The following is a 10337-nucleotide window of genomic DNA, read 5'->3' as shown; positions in this document are numbered from 1 at the left end:
CCTCTCAAAGAACCGGAATTGAGAACCGAAAATAACCGGAATCGAAAAGCAGAACCAGAATCGTTCAAATCCAAACGATACCCAACCCTATGTGTGATGCAGTAAAATCTTACCGCTCACTTACGTTAGCGGTGTCGTAAAAACCGTGGCAAAATGTAAAATACGATGACGAAGAAGAAGATTCCAGTGGCCCCAATTTTTGTCCATTCTGGACAAGTGAAAAATGTATTCGGACAAGTAAATTGCCAAACTCACTTGTCCATGGACAAGTACTCTCTAAAAACTTTTTCTCACACTGATAATGTGCCGATTTGTACAGATCCTGGAGATGGAAGGACTTCAGACCAACCAGGGAGTTATCTGATCAGCTTGGTGTTCAATGTAACTCTTTACCATGGCTCAGACTTTGTTACTTGCAGTTACAGTTTCTCATTTTAGATTGTGCAAATTTTGCATTTGTTTTTACATGTTCTTTGTTCATGCTCTTTATCATTTTTCTGAGTTGGAAAGTTAGATTGCATCATAGTTTACTTTATACATATTTGTATTCTTCAGTGGTGAAGTATATTGCAAAGCAGCTCAGCCATGTGAGAAGACTTTTGGCACTTTTTTCGTTTTTCGTTTTCTGAGTTGGAAAGTTAGATTGCATTCAAAATGTACAGAAATACTTAATTTTGTTAAAGCTTTTTATAAAAAATGCTTCTGACCAGAGCTTTGTTTCCTTGTCATTAATGTTGAACACCACCAGAGGGGCTCTCACCTGAAAGGTCTCTGCTTCATGTGTCTTCAGCAGAAGATCTAGACTTTGATTGCTATATTTTCAGTTAATATTGACCTTACTGAGCTTTAGCCATATCCGCTGCCTATCATAAAAAATGTTAAGTACAGTGAACCTTTCTAAAATATACAGTAGTAAAGAGACAAACCCACCAGCATTATAGTAGCCAAATTCTTGTTTGTGGGCTGTATATATAAAATTGACTTGAAAAAGTTGCTGATTTTAGAGTACTGGCACCTTTTTCATTCCAATTCAAGCACTGCCTATACGTATGATTGATGAAAAGATCTTAAATCAATACAGATGTATTTATTATAAACGTTAGTCCTTAACATCTATCTCTGTGTATATCACCATTCAAACATCTTTTAAAAGTTGAACAAACCCCACACAGCTCAGTAAAGACTGTGAGATGTTGACTTTATTTGATCATTTCAGTAAAAACTAACGTTCATATTTCTCTCTTTGATTATAATACTGATGAACGTTCAGAACAAAGCACTTTGGCAACTTATGTTAGAAATTAAAATCAATGTTGGTATGGCGTAATTTGAATTAAATACACTATTTAATTTAAATCAGTTTTATTCTGAAAAACCGGAAGTTCACTAACTATTAACTTAATACTTTTATTCTGACAATTATTCATTTCCGCTTAGCATTAGCATGTGGCGAAATGCTACATTTTCAAACCGTGAATCAAAGGTGAAATGACATGTGATGTTGTACACTGAGCACACTGGGTTTAGCAATCATTTATTACCGCTGAATAATGTTTATTAGGGAATGTTTAAATAACCACAGACACCAGAATGATGTAATTTAACAACAGAAAAAGGCAGAAATTGCATTGGACCCGCCCCCCGACGACGCCGGCCAATAGGAGAAGACCTCCGATGACAACAGGAAGAGCAAGCCAAGAATTGACCTCTTGCTACCGGGTGACCTGGACTGACCGGGCGGATGAGGAGAGCGCCTCCACTCGCACATTTCATTTTGTACACCACCGCATCTTTTGTGTAATTAAATGCTGTTAACTTTTATAAGCTTCCCTTGACTCTTTTCAGTCTCTCCTGCCTTCGGGGTTATAGAATACACTAACATGGCGTCCCTGGGTGGGCTCTGAAGCGGGATAGAGCTGGAAAAGAGGGGAATGCTGCAAGCTAACTAGCATCACACTAGGCTGCAGAAAATGAGTTTTTGGCTGGGCCTAAACGAAAGGTGAGACAGTTACCTGTTTAATTCCGTGGTGATTGCGAGTGGTGTGGAGATTGTATATAGTGTTTCTATTCGTCTCTGTTGTATCTTCGGCGCCGCCTGATAATGTGAATATTACATATTAAGACCTTCTGGTGAGGCAGAATTGTATCTGGGATAGGGTTCACATTGTGTTAAATACCTCTGGGTAGGTACCAGACCTGATCTGTTTTACACTGGACTGGGTCCATTCATGTTAGTCTATATGTTTGATGTGTTAAACCTGCGTAGTCTGGTTTAATAACGTATATTGTGTGGAGTTTTTAAGCCAAAAAGTATATTTTTGTGTGATCTTCTAAGCCGAAACGATTGTGTACAAGATTGGTATGAGATCGGCTTTTAGGGTCAGCATCTATATAATTTAGAGCTAAGATAAATGAAGATTGTGTTGTTTTGTATTGTCAATCAGTGTGGTTATTTATATGCAGATGTTGAGTGTTTCCATTGTTCCCCTTCCCCCAGTCACATGCGGTTAATGCTATACTGCTAAGCTAGCCAGTTAGCATTACTAGATGGTGAAATACTTCGAGTAAAGATACAACTGGTAACTACTGATTAAATACACAGGGATGGTGTAGATGAACGTTGAGAGTAGATTGAGTTGTTTTGTTTTTCATGCTTTTCAAAGAAAGTACTTTGAACTTTATATTTTGAAATAAACAGGAAGTAGGTTTATGAACCGGAAGTACTAGTTGATACATTTGAGAGGAGTTACAAATAAAACAGCTCCCCTAGCGGACATAATAAGTATTACAGTTAATACATTCTTCACCACACAGATAAAGATTACATGTGGTTTCTTTGAATTGAAGTATTGTGGTTAACACATTTTGTGACATTTGCATAATTTCATGAACTCAACTTGAGTATACACTGTACACGGTTTATTTGGTCTATTTTCATATTACAAAGTCAAAACCATACACTGCATTTTAATTTATTTGTTCAGATTTAGAAAATTTGCATAATTTGAAAATTTTAATTTAATTTGTCTAATTTTAGATTTTCCAATCTCAGTTTTACAACATTTAAATTTATTTTTCAAAAAAAAAAAAAAAATATTGAAAAAATTACCAGATTTTAAAGTTAAGTTCAGATGACATAGGATATCTTTATAAAGAATACAAGGGTACTATTCAGAGGATTAGTAATTCATTTTGATAACTTAATACTATTATCCGTGTACTTAAGAAACATGTCGCCAGAGTTAAGAGCACTCACAGTGCCTGGCACAACTGCAGATATTAAGGTGAGAGTAAACATCAGATCAGATGCTTTAACGTGTCCAAGTCATAGACAGAAGACATGGAACCAAATAGAGAAACTGTTGGAACAGTGGCAAACGAGAGGATTGATTCCAGCAGATGATCAACCTGGACCAACGGAAGCCCATAGAAAAGCTGTAGTTGAACATGAGAATGCTGAATACCTACAACAGGAAAAAGCATGGATCAAAGCCGTACAAACCCCTTGGTATGGACCTGCTAAAAGCGCTATGAAAAAAGAAAAGTTAGGGTTACATGTCTGTTAATCCATCTGACATCCATCGCAGAAGATCTGCCAGTAAATGAAGACACAGCAGAAATGACAAAAGAGGCTCCACTTATCCAAACTCCAAAGCAGTGTCCAAGCCTGACCGAAGTGTCTCCTCCAGACATATCAGAGAACAACCCTTCTCACCAAGCTTCGATTCAAGCCCCAAATGAGAAAGAATTGGCGTATGAGGTAAGAATCCTATCCAGTGTCAACCAGCTGATGGAAGAACTCGGCAGAAGAATGGAAGCAGAACTCGGCAGAAGAATGGAAGCAGAACTCGGCAGAAGAATGGAAGCAGAACTCAGCAGAAGAATGGAAGCAGAACTCGGCAGAAGACACGAAGAACTCGACAGAAGAATGGAGGAACTCGACAGAAGAATGGAAGAGGAGCTCAACAGAAGCATTGAAGCAGAACTCATCAGAGGAATGGAAGAGAGACGAAAGGCAGATGAAGCCCATAATGACATTATTGCAGAAAGACAAAGGGAGGAAGATAAATACCAACTACTTCTGGCGGAGAGGCAACAAGACAATGTAAGATTCCAGGACATGATGGCAGATAGACAAAGGAGAGAACAAGAAGAACGAAGAACTCAAAGAAAACGCAGAACAAACTACTCTCCTGACTATTCCAATGGACGGGGAGATGAATATGACGACAGCGGTACACAGTCTGAAACCAGTAGACACTCCCCATACCATGAACAGTCACAGCAACAACGCAGTTTTGCATCTCCTCCTGAGAATAATAGTAGTGACGAAAACGAGCAACATTACCCTGGGACATGCCCCAAAACTAGAAGAACCAAGACAACTAGAAGAACCAAGACAACTAAAAGAACCAAGACCGGTGCACATACCTCCATGCCATTGATAGCGGCTGGAAGAGGAGGATTTCAATACCAATCATGGACTCACAGGGACATGGAAGCATTAGTGTCAAAGCTACCTCCACTCACGAAAGGAGGTCAGAAGTGGGTTACTGATCTGGAGAAGTACACTGTCCAAGACCACCTGTGCTTGGGAGACATGAGGGCCCTGCTTGGATGGATAGAAGGAAGACTAGAGGCAAGAGCAGTAGATTCCGAGGCCAATTGCACGCACGACCCAGATGAAACTTCATTCAACAATATCAGGTCGAATTATTGGGCTGCTATTCGTCACATCTACCCGACAACACGCAATTGACATGCCCTCAACAGCCTGAGCAAAGAACCGGGGGAAGAAATGCATGCCTTCTTGAAGAGATGTGAAGGAGTGTGGGAGGACTGCACTGGAGAACGGCATGACGTTTCTCCGGCTGTTGTAATGTTGTGGAAGAACGCTGTCATTAAAGCCCTTCCCCGATCAGTGCAGGCAGGCCTGGGAGACGTGGTGGGATTAGACGCTAAACCCATTGAAGAATGGAGACTACATCTCATTCACCACGATATGAAATACCAGGCAACAAAGGGGGAAAATGATGAAGAAATTAAAACACTAAAACTAAGACTTTTGAAGATACAAGTAGCTGAGAAAGATGCCGAAGCTAATAAAAACAAGAAATCGACAAAGCATATGGCCATACTAGCAGAGAAGGCAGGGCGGACACCTCCAACAGTTCAACAAAGCGGAGGAGGAAGTGTATGTCCACAAAACCAGGTTCAGCAGACACCTGTGTATCTTCCTACGCAAGTACAGCCACAAGCACCACAGTATATTCAACAGCAAATACCTGTGTATCTTCCTAACCAAGTACAGCCGCAAGCACAGGTATACACTCCCATACAGCATCAACAAAAGGGACAATGGAGAGGAAAGCCACGATCAAGAGGAAGAAGGGATGATGGCTGCTTCATATGTGGAGATTGTAGACATCTGGCCAGAGATTGCCCCACTCAGCAATATCCACCACAAGGTAGCACCTCACAATACAGAGGAGAACCAGTGTTGGATATCAGAAATATTGAAGCGGAAGCATATGCCAGGGCCATGACGAATATTTCTGTTGGATCAGGTGATTGGGTAAATGTAAAAATCCACAAGATGAACTTGTTGCAACCTGTATGGAGTGGACCATGGGAAGTTGTAGAACGCACTGTAGATGCGCTCCGGATCAAAGTTAAAAAAGGAACATGTTGGCACCTTCTTACACATTGTGTAGCCGTACCGCCACCTTTCCAGAAACGGCACGGCAGTTAGAACTGATTTTGGAAAACTGGTACAAAAAACAATAAGGAATTGAACATTTTTTACAACGACAGCACCAGGAGATGAGTAAACTCAAGAATCTGTAGAGTGTAAATACATTGAGAAAAACACATTTTACACTCGAACTGTTTGCACATCATAGACAAGGAATTTAGACAATATAAATAAATGTTCAGCAAAAGTAATAAGTATAATGGAAAGAAGACATAGGCCTACACTTGATTCAAATTTCATTACCTTGATCCGATTGGTGTGCTCTGCAGGTTTACTATTGTTCGAAGTAACAGTGGGATTTAAAATATTGGAGAAAGATATGGAGATGTTCTTTCGTAGTGTGTGGAATATGTGATGCTGGAAACATGTAAGTATTTCAGAGTTGTGTTGGGTAAATATGTAACAATGGATGAAACCATTTTTAGAGTGAGTTTTTGTAATATCATAAGTAGACATTAATTATGATGTTTAGATGTCATTTAACAACTAAGACAGATAGTATGATTAGAAAGAGACAGAGTGGAAAGGGTTGGATTTATTTAACCTCAGTGTGCTAGACTTCTTATAGGTTAGGTGTCCCGAGACCTGGACTCCCCCTCTGAGTTAGAAAGGCTTTGATCCCGACCCTCCAAACAGACAAAATACCTAACCCAACAGGAGACTCCTCCTTCTCCATCGAACAGACACAGAACCAGAGCTGAAACAACAACAACAACAACAACAAGACTGCAGCCAGAACTATCTCCACCTGTGGCATCCAGAACCAAACAGCATGCTGACATACAGAGAGATACTCTCATCAGTCCCCTCAGACAGGGACATGAAGTTCCAAGCTGAGCCACGAGATTTGGCACCAGACCAGAGTGTGGGACATGAGAGCAGAATCCGCCCTCCATAAAAACAGCAGAGAGACTGTAAAGGAGGAGTGCAACAACAGTGGCATGATGGGGCTGCAGATGTGACTGGGCCAAGGGCTGCCTCAAAGGGTTACAGTGGACGGATTTAACAGCTGATGGACTGAAGAGAAGACAGAATCAGAGGAGTTGGCATGGTCGATTAGAAGTGAGGAGGCCGGGGTCACGGCTTGAGAAAACCAGGGGAGGAGGAAAGGAGAACGGGAATGAGTGAGTTACACATAAACACACTTATTCACAAAACGCACATTTAAATAACTTGAATTAACTTCATAAATACGTAAAGACAGAAAGATTTATTAACCATGAATTAATCAAGTGGTAAATTAAAAATAGCAGGAAAAAGGAAACTATTAAAGTAAAATGAGAATCATCCTAAAACACACTGAGGGATAAAGGGGGAGACATGACGGAGTATAACCATATTCTTCAATCTTTTCATCATGTTAACAAATCATTCTTTAAGAGATTTTTATTCACGTGTGAATAAAGTAGTGATCTCATTTGTTACAATATTGATCACAATTAAAAGGATAGTTTTAGGAACCACTCTATAGGACAAATCTTTATTTGTATGGATAAGGTTAAAGGGAGAGCTGGTGCCAAGCCAAATATAAAATGACTTGATAAAGGAGGGAGTAATTGTTGCATTCGGACACCCAAGGTTCCACACACTGCTAAAGAGTTTAACATTGTTTTTTAAGTAGACCAGAATTAAAGATAAATGAGTATAATGAGCTATGAAATGCAGAGCGACACAGATCCTAGTAATGTTTTGACTCAAGATAATAGTTATGTACACAAGTTTCTGAAAAAGATCATTAGACATTTTAATACTAATTAGGTGTAAATGAATTGCAGTAGTAGTAGTACTCTAAGGAAGTGAGTTTTATACCAAGTTTCAGGAAAAGTGGGAGGCAGAAGTCCCAATGACAAGTGAGAATCATCTTGAAATCATAGTTGAAATCGTGAATGAATAAGGAATGGCGCTCCACATATGATATATTTTTGTAGATAAAGGGTACCCTATGCTGAATTACTTCCGAAAAGACTCTGCAGAGCACGACATGGCCAAAAGACCGAGACTAAATGACCTTTGACCCTGACTGACAGTGTGACAAAAGTACTGTCCATGACTGACTCTGGGGTGGACCTGACCAAACCTGACGTGACAACCAGACGGTGTGAGTGTGAATGAATGCCGGCATGTGATCAGTGTAACTGCATGATTCTAAAACAATAACCAACCAAGCATGTTTTTGGACTAAAATATTATTTTGGTGCTCCAAGGGAAACGAGAGGTTTCCTAAAAATTCCACAAAAAGGGGAAACCGCACATGTGACCCGTTTCTAATCTACTTGATGATATTTTACTCTCACATGAGTTGGCGGTTTGCAAATGTAAAACTAAAATCTGAAGATTCTGTTTCTTTTAGGCCTGAAGGACGGAGAGGAACACTCCTTTTCACTAAAGTCTTTACTGTGGAAATAATGATAATGGATGTCAAATTGTAAACAATGTTCGTTATGTCCCTAACCAATTACCTGACAGTTTTTTGTTCCCCTCCCATTACAGGCTTTTGTTACACATGAGTTCATGTGTTAAAGGGGGGAGTGAGTATAATGTATAAATGTCAACATGGCTGTAAAATACACAATTTAAATTTTTCTTTTAAGGATTGACAGAAACCTTCCGCCCCAACCCAGATGTTCAAACTGAGCATTGAATGTAATTAACCTGCTCCATATCTGGGGATAAGATACTGTTTGATGAATGTTGAGATGTTTCTAAATATTGATTTGAATTATAACAGGTAACACAGAAGCAGTGGCCAAGGGGCTACTGTGAGACCGAAGAAGTTGACCTGTGATAGTTAAACAATGTTGTAATATTTTAACAGACATTAGAGCAACTGAGGTTTGAAATGTAGAAAGAACATATTACAGTTAAATTAAGCTAAAACATAGTAATGTAATGAGACCGAATTTAATTTAGACAACATATTGTAACTAGCCTGTTAAAGAATTAGAAGTAAAAGCCATAGACTTTATTGTTTAGTTCATTATGGGGATATACATTTAATTTAAATTCATAATAGAAAGACATTTGATGACAGTATGTTGGAATTCTGTATTCATGTTTCAGCTTGATAATAGACGGGTAGAAGCCGTATTGCCAGGTGCAATCGATGGGATTTCTGCACACGATCAAGCAGAGAATGACGTACCTTACAGGACAGATACACTCAGGAAATCATTCACTCTGACAGCATCATGACTTTAGTTGTTTTTGAATCCATAATGAAATTGTATTACATAACGTTATTGTGTGTCTTTACCACAAACAGGAATAGTTAATTGTTATATTTAGATTTGAGAAAGATTACAAGGTTTTTATTTAGTTCACCATGAAGATGTTTTTTGTTTGTAACATATGCCCAGTAGTAAGATTGAAATATCAGCAGGTTCTGAATTATTATTCCTCTGTCCCACAACCAACAAGAATGTGGATGGGGGGAACTATATCTACTAGAACCAGCAGAGATTCATAAATTACACCAGAGACACAGTAAAAGTAAATAAGAGTAATATTTAGCTATTTTCAGATAGTTTAATCCTTCTTATACTTTGTAAAAGAACAAGTGCCTTTACACCAGATACAGTAAGAAGATTATTTATGATGTGAAAGGAGGGAGTTAGATGTTTTCCATACCAAGCTAATTGCTGCTATTTTACAAAGTGACATTAAAGGTTTAAGCTAGAAGTCATGCACAAATTAAAAACTTCATATTTATGATGAATATGTATTTTTTTACTTTTATGAGTTATGTACCATGCAATGTTCGGATGAAGAACTAATTGATTTCAATATTATTTACATACCTTAAAGGGTATGTAAGGAGGGATTGTTAGAAATTAAAACCAATGTTGGTATGGCGTAATTTGAATTAAATACACTATTTAATTTAAATCAGTTTTATTCTGAAAAACCGGAAGTTCACTAACTATTAACTTAATACTTTTATTCTGACAATTATTCATTTCCGGTTAGCATTAGCATGTGGCGAAATGCTGCATTTTCAAACCGTGAATCAAAGGTGAAATGACATGTGATGTTGTACACTGAGCACACTGGGTTTAGCACTCATTTATTACCGCTGAATAATGTTTATTAGGGAATGTTTAAATAACCACAGACACCAGAATGATGTAATTTAACAACAGAAAAAGGCAGAAATTGCATTGGACCCGCCCCCCGACGACGCCGGCCAATAGGAGAAGACCTCCGATGACAACAGGAAGAGCAAGTCAAGGATTGACCTCTTGCTACCGGGTGACCTGGACTGACCGGGCGGATGAGGAGAGCGCCTCCACTCGCACATTTCATTTTGTACACCACCGCATCTTTTGTGTAATTAAATGCTGTTAACTTTTATAAGCTTCCCTTGACTCTTTTCAGTCTCTCCTGCCTTCGGGGTTCTATAATACACTAACAACTGTAAACTTTAAACACAAGTCATGTGCATGGAAATGCTGTTCAACCATTGGTCAGACATTAAGGGGGTAAACACGCAAATCCCGGCCATTTCTCCCGGAGCCTCCGCCATCGGCACTTTCGGCAGGTTATTCTCATGCTGCTGTTAATCTGGAGATCAACAGACACAAGC

The 10337-nt window shown here is 39.0% G+C and overlaps 1 long non-coding RNA gene across 1 annotated transcript; it reads left to right on the top strand.

Moving 5' to 3' along the window:
* The first annotated feature begins 1575 nt into the window (after positions 1-1575).
* Positions 1576-10105, top strand: LOC117546954. The gene is made up of 2 exons (XR_004569102.1): positions 1576-1999; positions 9895-10105. It is a non-coding gene; the product is annotated as an uncharacterized LOC117546954 (long non-coding RNA).
* Positions 10106-10337: the final 232 nt, after the last annotated feature.

This window comes from Gymnodraco acuticeps, unplaced genomic scaffold (assembly GCF_902827175.1).
Source record: "Gymnodraco acuticeps unplaced genomic scaffold, fGymAcu1.1, whole genome shotgun sequence".
NCBI classification, from domain to species: Eukaryota; Metazoa; Chordata; class Actinopteri; order Perciformes; family Bathydraconidae; genus Gymnodraco; species Gymnodraco acuticeps.
This window is presented reverse-complemented; position numbering and strand designations above follow the sequence as displayed.